The following is a 16,374-nucleotide window of genomic DNA, read 5'->3' as shown; positions in this document are numbered from 1 at the left end:
CTAGAATTATTCAAACTAGCCAATCCTAAACTCTTTACCCTGCCTTGCCTTGACTTTCCCATGGAGGCCCCAGTAAAGACTGATCTCCACTTTCTCCCCATTTCTTTCTGCCTCCTGCCTGACATGATGCTTCCACTCTGACCCTGTGTGACATACTGTGCCTCTTGTTTCTGGGGGAGCTGGGAATAACATTGAACTTTTCTTTCAATAGCATTGACCACTTCTTGTCACACAGTCACCTTTATAATGACTCACAGATCGTGTTCATTTCTATGGTTTAATAGCATACTCAGTACAGAGGTATTAATACTTAATGTTTCAGTAAATAAAACCACCAATTCAGGTTTTTATATAAGAGCCTGCATATACCTTAAAACAGGATTTTTGAGTCATAGTTTTATAAGCATAATAATGCATACAGTATGAAATATAACCAAAGTGCCAATCACTCTGAAGAGTCAAGACTTTGAATACTCATATCTTTTTATTTAGAGAAAAAACACAGTTGTGTGATAAAGGAGGAAAAAATATTTTAGAAGGTCATGTTGCTTAACACACTCCATTCTACTGAGATGTGGATGATACCAAACAGAGTAAGACTTTATAGGAATTCAGTGTCTGCAGGTGAGTAAACAGGAGGTAAAACAGACAATGCTCCAGGAAGCTTTCCAGCTTCGTGGGACAGATATGGAAATAGGCCTGACTGACCTCCAACCACAGGGAGCATAATTGACCGAATGATGCCACAGTTGCTGGCCTTGAAATCCATCTTGCACTTGCACTGAGGCCACACCCCCTACCAGCTGCTCTCAGCCAATGACTTGCAATAGGGATTCAAAGGCACCCTGTTTCTGGGAGACAGATCTCTTCTGATGGCGGGTTTGGGCTCCAGGACTTCCCTTCTTTGTGCAACCTTCCTTAGACTACCTGGCAAGGTAAGATGCTATCCAACATTCTTTCCCTCCTTCTTCACTTGCTTCTGGAATCTTAACAGCTCTCCCAGCCTTTTCTCTTTTTTCCTCCCTGTTTTCCCTCAAAGGGCAGGTTTTTAAAATTTGTATACATTTGATCTCATCTTGGTATGTGCTTCTCAGAGGACATAGGGCAAACATGGTATTTGGAAAAAAAAAATTCCCTATGGAATCATTGCGTTAAAGTTAGAAAAAAAAAGATAAAGTTAATGCTGTGGAGTGATTTGGGCTTCCAAATGAGATGGATCAGTGGTAAAGAATCCATCTGCCAACACAGGACATGCAGGAGACACAGATTCAATCCCTGGTTCAGGAAGATCCCCCGGAGGAGGAAATGGCAACCCCCTCCAGTATTCCTGTGGTATTCCTGTGGTATTCAGCTGGTAAAGAATCGACCTGCAATGTGGGAGACCTGGGTTCGATCCCTGGGTTGGGAAAATCCCCTGGAGAAGGGAAGATCCCATTCCAATATCTTGGCCTGGAGAATTCCATGGACTGTATAGTCCGTGGGGTCTCAAAGAGTTGGACACGACTGAACGACTTTCACTTCACTTCACTTCACTTCCAGTATTCTTGCCTGGAGAACCCCATGAACAGAGGACCCTGGTGGGATACAGACCATGGGGTTGCAAAGAGTGACATACGACTGAGGTGACAGCATGCACGCATGTGGAGTGCTTCACCAAACTTGGTTTTCTAAAAAGTACTAGTTGTTACACTTAAATTAGGTTTGGTGGCACCATAATGTGAAAACAGGTTTTAAAGTCAAAACTGTATTCAAATGCCAGCTTTAACATTTACTGCTTGGATATCTTTGGGCAAGATATTCAAACTTTGTGGGCTTCAGTGTCCCCTCTTCCTACTTAGGTTTGTTGTGAGGATTAAATTAGAATATAAAAGCATGAACTGTTTCAGCAAGTTGCCCTTCCCTAATTGCTATGTATTTCCTCACTTTACAGAAAGCTTCTGGAGGACGAGGGCCTGTCTTACTTGATGAATCCCACAGCATCTTACCCTGTGCTTGGCAGCAACTGGGAAGAAGCGACCATAGCCTAGTACTTGGCAATGGTGCTTAATCAGGAATGGTCGTCCTCAGCAACTGAGAGATTCTTTTATTTATGCATTCATTCATTTATTTGATAAATACTGGAGTTGCTAATGTGGGTCAGGCAGAACATTTCCTCTGGGATTGCAGTACTGAATGTGAGAGTCCCTGTCCTCAAAGCGTATAGAATGATGGGAGAAGCAGGCATGTGAACAGACAAATTCTATATAGTATGATAGAGGAACTTACAGGATTCCAGGGACTGAGAACTGTGCGTATGGAAATACAAAACCAGCGCTTTGCACAGAGATGGTATGGTCTCTTCTTTCCAGTTGCTGCCAAGCACTGGGTAAGGTAGTGTGGGATTAATCTAAGAAGGCAGGCCCTGGCCTCCAGAGCTTTCTGTCAAGTGAGGAAAAACAGCAGTCAGGGAAGGGCTGCTCGCTGTGACAGGGAAATACCATTACAACTAATAGCCTAGTTCATTGCATTTTCCACTTCTCAGCTTTCGGTTTCCTTATACCTACCATTCACAAGATTGTTAGCACATTTGACCTCTGATGCATAATCTTGCTCTGCTATTATCCTGGGGCATTTAAGCATATGGGACCCATCCCTTTGTTCTAGCCTTGGGTTGTTTTGACCTCTAGTCAGCAGACCTTCACTCCCATTCACTCCAAGTAACTAACATACAAGGCCATTCCTTGGATCATTTCATCACCCTCTTCCTCTGAAACCTTAAACTCTAAAGCCTTTCTTTAGCCATAAAAAGGAAAAAAATTGGGTCATTTGTAGAGACGTGGATGGACCTAGAGAGCATCATACAGAGTGAAGTAAGAAAGAAAAACAAATATTGTATCAGTTCAGTTCAGTTCAGTCGCTCATTCATGTCCAACTCTTTGCGACCCCATGAATCGCAGCACGCCAGGCTTCCCTGTCCATCACCAACTCCCGGAGTTCACCCAAACTCATGTCCATCGAGTCAGTGATGCCATCCAGCCATCTCATCCTCTATTACCACATATATGTGGAATCTAGAAAAATGGTACAGACATAGAGAACAAATGTATGATTACCAAAGGGGAAAGGGTGGCTGTGGGAGGAGTTGGGAGGTTGGGACTGACATATGTATACTATTGATACTATGTATGTGCTGTGCTCAGGCTTCCCTGGTAGGTCAGCTGGTAAAGAATCAGCCTGCAATGCAGGAGACCCCGGTTAATTCCTGGGTCAGGAAGATCCCTTGAAGAAGGGATTCCAGTATTCTTGGGCTTCCCTGGTGACTCAGAGGGTAAAGAATCTGCCTGCAATGTGGGAGTCCTGGCTTCGATCCCTGGATTGGGAAGATCCTCTGAGGGAGTGCATGGCAACCCACTCCAGTATTGTTGCCTGGAGAATCCCCACGGACAGAGGAGCATGGGGGGGCTACAGTCCTTGCAGTGGTAAAGAGTTGGACACGACTGAGTGACTAAGCACAGCACAGCACAGTGTCCATGGAATTTTTCCGGGCAAGAATACTGGAGCAGGATCAATCCCTCATCTCTTGAGTCTCATGCATTGGCAGGTAGATTCTTTACCACTGTGCCACCTGGGAAGCCTATGTATAAAATGGATAATTAGCACATACTGTATAGTGCAGAGAACTCTACTTAATGCACTGTGGTGATCTGAATGGGAAGAAAGTCCAAAAGGGGATATATGTATATGTATGACTGATTCATTTTGCTATACAGTAGAAACTAATGCTGAGGCTGAAACTCCAATACTTTGGCCACCTCATGCGAATAATTGACTCATTGGAAAAGACCCTAATGCTGGGAGGGATTAGGGGCAAGAGGAGAAGAGGTCGACAGAGGATGAGACGGCTGGAGGGCATCACCGATATGATGCACATGAGTTTGGGTGAACTCCGGGAGTTGGTGATGGACAGGGAGGCCTGGTGTGCTGCAATTCATGGGGCCGCAAAGAGTCAGACACAACTGAGCGACTGAACTGAACTGAGAAACTAATGCAACATTGTAAAGCAATTACATTCCAACAAAAATTAATTTTAAAGAAATAAGATAAAGTCTGTCTTTTGCCACAGTCCTCCTTTCCTTCCATCTCTTACATTCTATAACTTTCCTATGAGCTTATCTAGATTTCCAGTCCATTCTGAAGGAGATCAGCCCTGGGATTTCTTTGGAGGGAATGATGCTGAGGCTGAAACTCCAGTACTTTGGCCACCTCATGCAAAGAGTTGACTCATTGGGAAAGACTCTATGCTGGGAGGGATTGAGGGCAAGAGGAGAAGGAGACGACAGAGGATGAGATGGCTGAATGGCATCACTGACTCGATGGATATGAGTCTGGGTGAACTCCAGGAGTTGGTGATGGACAGGGAGGCCTGGTGTGCTGCGATTCATGGGGTTGCAAAGAGTCGGACACGACTGAGCGACTGAACTGAACTGAACTGAAAGCCTCTTCATGCAGGCCCCTGTGCTACTCATTATCCCTTCCCAGCCTGCATTCTATCATCACAGTGTTATTCCCACACTCTTACCAGCACTCAAAATTTACTCACCCTTTTGATTTCCCATTCCACTTACTCTACCACCTCCAAATATATCAACCCAATGATTGGCCTTCTCTTCCATACGTGAACCGTGAACTCCCTGACGTTCAAGCTGGTTTTAGAAAAGGCAGAGGAACCAGAGATCAAATTGCCAACATCCGCTGGATCATGGAAAAGCAAGAGAGTTCCAGAAAAACATCGATTTCTGCCTTATTGACTATGCCAAAGCCTTTGACTGTGTGGATCACAATAAACTGTGGAAAATTCTGTAAGAGATGGGAATACCAGACCACCTGACCTGCCTCTTGAGAAATCTGTATGCAGGTCAGGAAGCAACAGTTAGAACTGGACATGGAACAACAGACTGGTTCCAAATAGGAAAAGGAGTATGTCAAGGCTGTATATTGTCACCCTGCTTATTTAACTTATATGCAGAGTACACCATGAGAAACACTGGACTGGATGAAACACAAGCTGGAATCAAGATTGCTGGGAGAAATATCAATAACCTCAGATATGCAGATGACACCACCCTTATGGCAGAAAGTGAAGAGGAGCTAAAAGCCTCTTGATGAAAGTGAAAGAGGAGAGTGAAAAAGTTGGCTTAAAGCTCAACTTTCAGAAAATGAATATCATGGCATCCGGTCCCATCACTTCATGGGAAATAGATGGGAAAACAGTGTCAGACTTTATTTTTGGGGGCTCCAGAATCACTGCAGATGGTGACTGCAGCCATGAAATTAAAAGACGCTTACTCCTTGGAAGGAAAGTTATGACCAACCTAGATAGCATATTCAAAAGCAGAGACATTACTTTGTCGACTAAGGTCCATCTAGTCAAGGCTATGGTTTTTCCTGTGGTCATGTATAGATGTGAGAGTTGGACTGTGAAGAAGGCTGAGTGCCGAAGAATTGATGCTTTTGAACTGTGGTGTTGGAGAAGACTCTTGAGAGTCCCTTGGACTGCAAGGAGATCCAACCAGTCCATTCTGAAGGAGATCAACCCTGGGATTTCTTTGGAAGGAATGATGCTAAAGCTGAAACTCCAGTACTCTGGCCACCTCATGAGAAGAGTTGACTCATTGGAAAAGACTCTGATGCTGGGAGGGATTGGGGGCAGGAGGAAAAGGGGACGACAGAGGATGAGATGGCTGGATGGCATCATGGACTCGATGGACATGAGTCTGAGTGAACTCCGGGAGATGGTGATGAACAGGGAGGCCTGGTGTGCTGTGATTCATGGGGTCACAAAGAGTCGGACACGACTGAGCGACTGAACTGAACTGAACTCTCCTTCTCACAAACTATTGATCACAAGTGGAGAACATCACCTAATTTATACCTCTAAAATTGTGTGATCCCCAGCTTCAACTGGGCAAGACTTCTTGGCCAGATTTCAGTACGGACCTCCTCTCTTCTCTTTCCTCTCTCTATAAGAGCTCACTCACCACTCTCCAGATGTATGCCACTATCTTCAGTTCTCAGCAGTTGATCTTGCTTTCTCTTTCAAAGACAAAGGACATGAAGTAGAACCTCTCCTCCCATAGTTATTTCCTGCCCTCTCTGTTCTTCAGGATTTAGGTGCCCCTCCTTCATTTGAACTCTGAATCTCATTCATGTAGCATCTTAGGGAGTTCCTTCGACCTCCTCCTCTGATTTTCAACCTCTCTATGAGCGCTTTCCCATGGCATTTAAACATACTCTAGCCTTTCCCATTTTAAAAATCCTTCTGTAGCCCCAAGTTCCTTTCTGACTCTGTGTGTGCTCAGTCATGTCTGACTCTTTGTAACCCCATGGGCTGTAGCCCACCAGGCTCCTCTGTCCATGGGATTTCCCAGGCAAAAAACACAGAATAGGTTGTCATTTCCTTCTCCAGGGTATCTTCCCAACCCAGGGATTGAACTGGTATCTCTTTTATCTCCTGCATTAGCAGGTAGGTTCTTTACCAGCTACACCAGGGAAGCCGTTCTGACTCTACCCTCTTTTTAAAGTCTTTAAAAGAACTCTTAAAGTTTTAAAGTCTCTCCTTTGCCTCACTTCTTGATATACCACTATCTGGCTCACATACTCACCACTACAAAAATCACATTTGCCAAGAGCTCCAATTGCATCTTTGTTGCTAAATTCTAACCCCTTATCTTATTTAACAAATTTGATGCTCTTGATAACATTCTCCTATCTTGACTGTAGTCATACTTTTCCTTCTCTTTCATGGGCTCTTCCTCCACCTCTGCCCTAAATTCTCAATCATCTGGCTTTCTTCCCACCCTGTCAGTAATTCTCCTGGGTAATTTTTTCCACTGCTATGGTTTCAGTTACAACTGTATTAGTTAGATCCTAAATCTAAATTAGATAGATCCTAAATCTATCTTCAGACAGGATACTTTTATCCAAATACTTTCTAGAGATTTATGTGTGAGTCCATAATATGGAACTACTAGAACCTGAAACTCAAAAACGTCTTTTTCCAAAAAGAGTTATCTTATATTTCCTTTTCTGTTTGATAGCAACAAAATTGACCGATTATCAAAACCAGGAGCCGAGAATTAATTCGACAAGCAATTTTTCCTGTTATTCAACCATTCTTTAAATATTGAATACCTACTTTGTGCCAGGAATTCTTCTTCTTTATATCTAAATCTGTCTGTCTAACTTCCCATCCTCCCTACCAATGCCTTAGTTTCAAGCTTTCATCATTCCTTGTATGGAAGAGCTTTCCAAGTGGTTTGCCTAAGATCAAAATTCCTTGTTGCCATGCAACTGAAACAATACTATCTGAACAGAGGATTTATTGAAAGATAGCTGAGGCTCACAGAGTTGATGAAACAGCCAAGTGTCATACGTGGAAAATAGGCATAAACTGGGGCAGCTCTAGAGAGCAGTGAAGCAAGATACACAAAATGTTCTTTAAGCAGAAATAATCAGGATAAAACATCCCTAACTATCCACCCTGCTAATAAGTGTATCTTTACCTCACAGACTTCTCGATTGAAATCCCCGGTGGAAACACTCAATTAGCTAACACCAGTTCAAGCACCTCACTGGCTGCTAAGGGCCAAAGGGAGAAACAAAGACAAAGACACACATGAAGAGAGAGACACACAGAGAGGGAGACTTGAATTCCTTACGGAGAGGAAAGCTTTGTTTCTTGTCAAAATAAATGCAGTGTGGAATCCCCAAAATCTTGGGTGGGGTGGAGGGAGAGGAGGAATGCTTCATGGACTTACCCATCTCTCTGCCTTAGCCTCCTTCTCCTGGAATGCCTGGCCTCTAGCTATCTCCCCCCTATTCTCTGAAAGAACTAGGATTCACTTCCTCAGGGGAGTTTCCGTGATCACCCTCTTCCCATCCTGTAACCAAGCAGGACCCTATGGGGCCCTCCAAGAACAGGAACTCCCTCCCTCTCCAGAAACTTTAATCAAAGAATAAATTTAATCAAACAAGTGAGGAAACACAGAAAAGAAAACAGTCAAGCAAGACAAAATACCAATAGTTTAGGCAATAAACAAAGTTGAGGACCTTTCCTCCCCAAGAGCTATAGATAATATTCTAAGCCATGTCCTTTGAGCTGTTTTGCAGATACTGAAACCCCCACCAAGTGGAAGAAGTTAACCGTATGCTTCCCACAAGCTCGTAGATCCCAGAGCAGTTGGTACCAGGTTGATGATGTTGACTCTCACTTACCTAACTACCAACCAATCAGAAGACTCTCCACAAGCTGACCACACAGCTCACCTTTTTCCTGAAAGCCTTCATAGAATTCGGGTCTTTTAAGCGCTAGTGTGTCCTGGACTCCTTGCTTGGCCTTGTAATAAATGCTGCACTTTCCTGCACCACCAGCCAGTGCCAGTAAGTCTGTGGCTTTACTGCACACAGGCAAGCAGACCCAAATTTGGTTTGGTAATAATCCCAGATGAGCTCTTACGTGCCCCCATTACTTCTTTTACATGTATCCGTGAGAGTACTTTTCTGTTTACTTGACTCTTTACCTCCCTCTCCCAGATAATCGACTGTTTAAAATCAAGAACCACCTCTTGTTTGGTGAGGTTTAAGAATCTAGCCAAAAATCCAGCTTAGAGGAAAGGATCAGCTGGGGTAAGCTGCCTTAGTAGGCAGTTTTGGAAAGACTGAGGTCGCTGGAAAGTGAAAAAGAGAAAGTGGCTAGAAGGTAGTGTGCCAATGACAAATGGCCTATTTTGAATTTGCATAGAACTAAAAAAATCTTATCTGTATGTGCTAAATAATATTTTTAATGATTTCCTGGTATCTTACATAACAGTGACTTTCCCTGACCTTATTATTAGGTTTTGGGTTTCTGTCTAAATATAGGTTCAGTAGTAACTTTCTCCTTACTTCTGAGTCCAGATCAAATGCTACCTCATCTCTGATGCCTTTCCTGGTTCCCCAAATGGATTTATTTTTCACTTATTGAAGGCAAGGACTAAGGCTGTCTTGTTAACCTAACTCTATCCCTAGGACCTGGCAAAGTGCCTGGCACAGAGTAGGTGATGAATATTTATTTAACTGATAATCACTATGGGGAGCAGAAGAGACTAATTGAAAAATAGAGGACTAGAGAAGCCGTAAAGCCTCCAAAGTTTTTAATGATCCCTGGCTTGGTTCATACTTCTTTCTTCTTTCTTGCTCTGCTAAGTGGAAGTCCTGATGGATTGTTACCCAATCTTCTGTTCCTGATTTACCCCACTACTACTATCCCTAACCTGCACCTGTACACCTACCTCCACATCTGCAATGGTCCCATTTTTATCAAAAGCATATAAATTACTTTCAGAATAGTGTTGTGAAGAATTCCATGGACCCCCCACGTCAGCAAAATAATTGTAACTGGTGAAAATTATTTAAAAAATATTTAAAGTCTCTAGAAAATATTCTAAGGGCATATAATAAGTGAAAAAACTTATTCAAGAAAATTTGCTAAAACTTTGTTCTTTTGTAAGAAGAGGGTCTGTAGCACTTAAACCACTATACATTCTCTACCTCTCCCTTCCCCCTCAACTCAATATTACAGAAGCTACACTCCAAGTGGATGTGATCAAGAAGATGGGGCTTGGGCTTCCCTGGTGGCCCAGTGGGTAAGAATTCGCCTGCCAATTCAGGAGACACAGATTCGATCCCTGGGCCAGGAGGATCCCACATGCCGCAGAGCAGCTAAGCCCACGTGCTGCAACAGTTGAGCCTGTGCTCTGGAGCCTGGAAACCACAACTACTGAGTCAGTGTACTGCAACTACTGAAGCCCATGTGCCCTAAAGCCCATGATCCACAACAAGAGAGGCCACCATGATCAGAAGTTGGCACATAGCAACTAGAGAGTAGCCCCCGCTGGGCAGCAACTAGAGAAAAGCCAGTGCGGCACTGAAGACCCAGGGCAACCGTAAATAAATAAAATTATTTTTTTAAAAAGAAGATGGGGCTCACCTGCTCCCAGGCAAAGAAGCCTCCATGTGAGAGGGAGGCCACCAGCATGTCTCAGCCCCCACAGCTCTGTCTTAGTGAATATCGCTAATTTCCAGGTGAATATCGCTGAGAGGCAGAAGCATCCTTCCTCTAACCAGTCCCTATGTCTATGGCAGAAGGTCTACACCAAAAAATCAGGCCAAGCACCCGACTTGTAAAGCTGACTGGTTTTTTGTTTTGTTTTGTTTTGTTTTTAATTTCTAACAGAGTATGGGGATGTTCAAGCCTAAGGGAGCTTTAGAAAACAATGAAGGTAAACAGTTAAGAGGATGCTGGTAGTGTCAAGATATCAACAGATGACATGACAGGCCAGCTAGATTACCAGTGAGAATCAGGGGGGAAAAAACAGCTAAGAAGACCCTCTAAGGATCAGAATAAATCTAAAAGGCTGGCCTCGAAAACCAACAACTGCAAAGGAGTCAAAACTAAATTGAACTTCATGAAAGTTTAAAACTTCTGTGTTCAAAGGATACCATCAAGAAATTGAAAAGGCAATCCACAGAATGGGAGAAAATGTTTGTAAATCATATTATCTGATAAGGGACTTGTATCTAGTGTTTGTATAGTGTAGTAGTCTCCTAAGACTGCCATAAGAAGATATCACAGACTGGGAAGCTTAAACAACACAAATTTATTGTCTCAAGTTTTAGAGGAAAGAAGTCTGAGATCAAGGTATTGGTGGGGTTGATTTCTTCTAGGGACTCTCAAGACGATAATATTCTGTGCCACTCACCTAGTGCCTTGGTATTTTCTGTCAGTCTGTGGCATTTCTTACCCTCTGCTACATCACCCTGTTCTCTGCCTTTATCTTCACATAATGTTCTACTTGTGTGCATGTCTCTCTGTGTCCAAGTTTCCCCCTTTTTATAAGGATACCCACAGTATTAGATTAACCTCCACCATAAAACTCCATTTTATTTTGGTTACATATGTAAAGACCCTATCTCCAAATAAAGTCATATTCTGAGGTATTGAGGGCTAGGATACCAACATATACTTTGAAAGAGACACAATTCAACCCACAACATATAAAGAACTTACCACTCAATAAAATAAAATAAAAAACCCAATTTCAAAATAGGCAAAAGATCTGAGTAGATATTTCTTCAAAGAAGATATACAAACAGCCAATAAGCAAAGGTGCTCAATATCATTAGCTATTATGGAATAAAAAAAGACAGGCTTTTGGGTTTGGGGGGGCTTTTAGTTTAGATAAATTGGATTTTTTTAAAAAGACATAACAAATGATGACAAGCATGTAGGAAAAATGGAATTCTCATACACAGCTGCTGAGTATTTAAAGCAGTACAGCTGCTTTGGAAAACAGTCTAGTTGTTCTGCAAAAAGTCAAACATAGAGTTACCATATAACCCAGCTTCTGGTGAGTGCCCAAGAGAAATAAAAACATATATCCACATCAAAACTTAAACATCAATGCTTATAACAGTATTATTTGTAATAGCCCAAAGGTGGAAGCAACTCAAATGTCTATCAACCAATGAATGGATAAATAAAAAGTAGAATTTTATTCGTCAATAAAAAGGGACAGAGAACTGATTCATGCTACAACATGGCTGAATTTTAAAAACATTATGCTAAGTGAAAGAAGCCAACAACAAAAGGCCACTTATTGTAAAATTCCATTCATATGAAACATTCAGAATAGACAAATCTACAGAGACAGGGGTCGATTGGTTGTTGCCTAGAGGTGGAGGGTCTCAGGAAATGGAGAGTGACTGCCAATTGGCATGTGGTTTGTTTTGGGGTGGTGGTTGCATAATTCTGTGAATATACTACAAACCATTGAATTGTACACTTTTAAATGAGTTAATTACATGATATATGAATTATATCTAATAAAGCCACTATATTTTTTTAAAACTATATAAATTCTTTCTTTCAAGAACCTCATCCTACCCCAAGTCGCTATTAGAACTGTACTTGAGAGTGAGAAAGAACAAAGGTTCTTCCTTGTTTCCAGTGCAATTTTCTTCCCTGAGTCTAGAAGCAATAGGATTTTACCCTGCTCAGCATCTCCTTATGTGGACAGGGAGGCAGACTTATGGATAGATAATTACAATACTACATGTGAAGACCTGTAACAGGCACAATGGGTATTGTAAGTAGAGCCAGAGCAGATTTTTGAAGCCAGATGGCCCAGGGTTTGAATCCCAGCTCTGCTACTACCAGCCTCCGCTTCCTCTATTATAAATCATGGACAATAATAATGAGCTGTGGGATTCCTGAAGGAATTAAAGGAAATACTGTCATTGGAGCATCTATCAGAACGCCTCGGGCAAGGCCCTGCAGGGCAGTGTTTCTCATACTTCAGTTGCATGGGAGTCATCTGGAGATTCTGTTAAATTGTAGATTCTGATTCAGTGGGTCTGGGATAGAGCCTGAATCTCTGCTTTTCTACAGGCTCCCGTAGTGGCCCTAGTACTGGTTGAGGACCATTGGTTAGGTAGCAGGACTATGAAGTCTTCATACCCTTTGTATGAAGTGTCAAAGGAGTGTAGAGGAGGGAGCAGTAAATTAAGTCTTCAGACCGGAAGGCCAGAGCTGGACTTTCCTTGAAAAAACGGTAGAGAGTTTGCCAGGAATGGGAAGGGGATGTGCATTCTAGACGAGAGGCAGAGAACAATCAAGAGCTTGACATAATAGTGGAAGATGACTTCAGAAGTAACTTATGGGGACTTCCCTGGTGGTCTAGTAGTCAAGACTCTTATGCTTTCACTGCAAGGGGAACGGGCTGTATCCCTTCAGGGAACTAAGATCCCGAATGCAGTGTGGTCAAAAAACAAACAAACTTAGAGAATGTGGTAAGCAACAGCCAGAAACTGGGAGAGTAGGTTGTAAATGATTTTAAACCAGATGTTAATGAGTTTTAATTTTAGCCTAGGCCAGTGGTGCTCAGAACGTGGTTCCTGATCAGCACCTTCCCCAAACTTGTTAGGAATGCACATTTTAGGACCCACCCCAGACCTACTGAGTCAGAAACTCTGGAGCAGGAGCCCAGCAACCTATCTTCAAACAAGTCCTTTAGGTAATGTGGATGCACATTAAATTTGAGAACCACTGGCTCTAGGTAATGGGGCTGGGTCACTGGGAGGTATTTTTAATAGTAAAGTGAAGTGATCAGATCTGTGTAGTAGAAAGCTGACCAAAGCAGTTGAGACATAGTAGATAGGGAGAGTAGGAAGGCAGCACAAGCAAGTGGGAGGAGAGGAAGTCCATGAGCAGAGGGTGGGTGCCTGGACAAGGGCAATGGCGGAAGAAATGAAGGAGAGAGCTGACCTAAGAAGAATTTAGGAGAAGGATTCAGTAACACCTAAAGACTAATCGGATATTACCTGTGAGGGTAAACAAGGAGTGGATGGTTCCAAAGTGTGTATCTCAGGTAACTGAGTGGGTGGTGAAAATGATCAAAATAGTAAGAGAAAGGAGAAAAGTAAGCCTTGGATGGCAGGGGGTAGGGGGTGGGGGATGAATTTAATCATGAACAGGCTCAATTTGCTCCAGGGTCATAAAGTGAAAGGTTGTAAATGCACTGAAAATAATGGTCCAGGTTCAGGTTGGAGGCCTAAGTCCATGATCTAGATTTGGAACTTGTTGGTACATAAGAGGTAGTTGAAGCTGTGCCCGTGGAGAAAATTATTTAAGAAGTGAGAACAGACCAAGGACAGAAAACACAGAAATCTCAGCATTCAGGCGTAGGCAGAGAAAGAGGAGCTGGGGCTGGAGAGTGAGAAAGAGCTGAGGAAAACAGGAAAGCAGCACGCTGAAGAAATCTCATGTAGGAATATACGAATGTGTATCATATAGCAATGTGTTTGGCTAAAACAACAGAAAAGTCTGGCCACAGGTTGTTTAAAGAAACAAGTGATATTTTTCTTATACGGCAAGTTGGTAATCCAGGCCTGCTACCATCATAGAAGACCCAGGCTCCTGCTTTCTTTCTGTGCCATTTTTAAGGTGTTGGCTTCTAACTCCAAGGTTGAAGAATGGCTACCATACCTTCAGACGTGACATCCAAATTCAAGGCAGGAAGAATGGGACAGAGAGGCCAAGGCAGGACTAGCTACAACTCTCCCCCTTTTGCGGGAGTCTCTCTTTATATTCTTTGAACTTGGCCAAGTTCTCTTGTCTGGAACTGAGTCACACAGTCACTCCTGGCTGCAAGGGAGGGGAGGAAATTGAGTGTTTAACCCCGGCTTCAACAGAAGAAGGCAAGGGAGGAGGGTTGGTAGTGGTTGTACATCTGCCAAACTGCTGTGCCTGCCACACCTAAACGGAGAGAAACCCAGTGATGAGGCAGGGGCTGAGGAGAGGCACAGCTTCTCTCTGCGACTTACGCTTCTGCACAAATAACTCTTTTACACAAAATATAAACAGCAACATTGTACAAGCAGTATAGGATCAAGAGTTTTTTTAAAAAAAGCAAAAAAGCTCCCAGCTATCATTCCCAGTATTATTATTACATATATTTTTAAAACTCTAAAACAGACTGCCTTCATTCTGGGCCATGAAGATCCAAGCTCATTCTCCACACAAACTCTGACCATTCAAATTCTCCACTTGGTGTTATCTATAATGAATAGAATACAAAGCAGCCCAGCAAATCCTGGCAGTTTCCCCGACGTTTGTTCCTTTTATAATGGGCACAATTCTTCTCTAGGCACATTTATGACTGTCTGGACATTATCTGCTGCTCAGCTGGGGACACCAAACCTGGATGAGTTTACTCTGAACATATGAATAAAGCATTTTGTAAAAATAGGAGAAACATAATGGCCATACAAGGTATAAGAGTTTGGAAATGTTTGAAGAATAAAAGTTATTATGCCATGGTATGTCTCACTGCCAAGCTCAACCTATACAAGATTTCTCTTCCCAACTAAAACACCCTGTTCACTGGTGTAGGAAGAAGGTGAGATCTGATTATAGGCACAACATCCCACAATATGCCTTTGGGTGTACTGAGGTGAAGGCCGAATAAGACTCCTAACATCTGGGTCAACAGGATAGCACTTTGGGCAGTGACTGATTTCTGAAACCTGATATGGGGACTTCTCTGGTAGTCCAGTGGCTAAGACTCCATGCTCCCAATGCAGGAGGCCTGAGTTTGATCTCTGGTCAGAGAACTAGATTTGACAAGCTCAGTTCACTTCAGTCGCTCAGTCGTGTCTGACTCTTTGCGACCCCATGAATCGCAGCATGCCAGGCCTCCCTGTCCATCACCAACTCCCGGAGTTCACCCAAACTCATGTCCATTGAGTCAGTGATGCCATCTAGCCATCTCATCCTCTGTCGTCCCCTTCTCCTCCTGCTCACAATCCCTCCCAGCATCAAAGGCTTTTCCAACGAGTCAACTCTTCGCATGAGGTGGCCAAAGTATTGGAGCTTTAGCCTCAGCATCAGTCCTTCCAAGGAACACCCAGGACTGGTCTCCATTAGGATGGACTGGCTGGATCTCCTTGCAGTCCAAGGACTCTCAAGAGTCTTCTCCAACACCACAGTTCAAAAGCATCAATTCTTCGGTGCTTCTTTCTTCACAGTCCAACTCTCACATCCATACATGACCACTGGAAAAACCACAGCTGTGACTAGGATGGACCTTTGTTGGCAAAGTAATATCTCTGCTTTTGAATATGCTATCTAGGTTGGGCATAACTTTTCTTCCAAGGAGTAAGCGTCTTTTAATTTCATGGCTGCGGTCACCATCTGCAGTGATTTTGGAGCCCCCAAAAATAAAGTCTGCCACTGTTTCCACTGTTTCCCATCTATTTCCCATGGAGTGATGGGACCGGATGCCATGATCTTCGTTTTCTGAATGTTGAGCTTTAAGCCAACTTTTTCACTCTCCTCTTTCACTTTCATCAACAGGCTCTTTAGTTCTTCTTCACTTTCTGCCATAAGGGTGGTATCATCTGCATATCTGAGGTTATCGATATTTCTCCCAGCAATCTTGATTCCAGCTTCTGCTTCTTCCAGCCCAGCATTTCTCATGATGTACTCTGCATAGAAGTTAAATAAGCAGGGTGACAATATACAGCCTTGATGCACTCCTTTTCCTATTTGGAACCAGTCTGTTGTTCCATGTCCAGTTCTAACTGTTGCTTCCTGACCTGCATACAGGTTTCTCAAGAGGCAGGTCAGGTGGTCTGGTATTCCCATCTCTTTCAGAATTTTCCACAGTTTATTGTGATCCACACAGTCAAAGGCTTTGGCATAGTCAAGAAAGCAGAAATAGATGTTTTCTGGAACTCTCTTGCTTTTTCGATGATCCAGAGGATGTTGGCAATTTGATCTCTGGTTTGACATGCTAC

This window comes from Ovis aries, chromosome 1 (genome assembly GCF_016772045.2).
Source record: "Ovis aries strain OAR_USU_Benz2616 breed Rambouillet chromosome 1, ARS-UI_Ramb_v3.0, whole genome shotgun sequence".
NCBI classification, from domain to species: domain Eukaryota; kingdom Metazoa; phylum Chordata; class Mammalia; order Artiodactyla; family Bovidae; genus Ovis; species Ovis aries.
Note: the sequence above shows the minus strand (reverse complement) of the source record.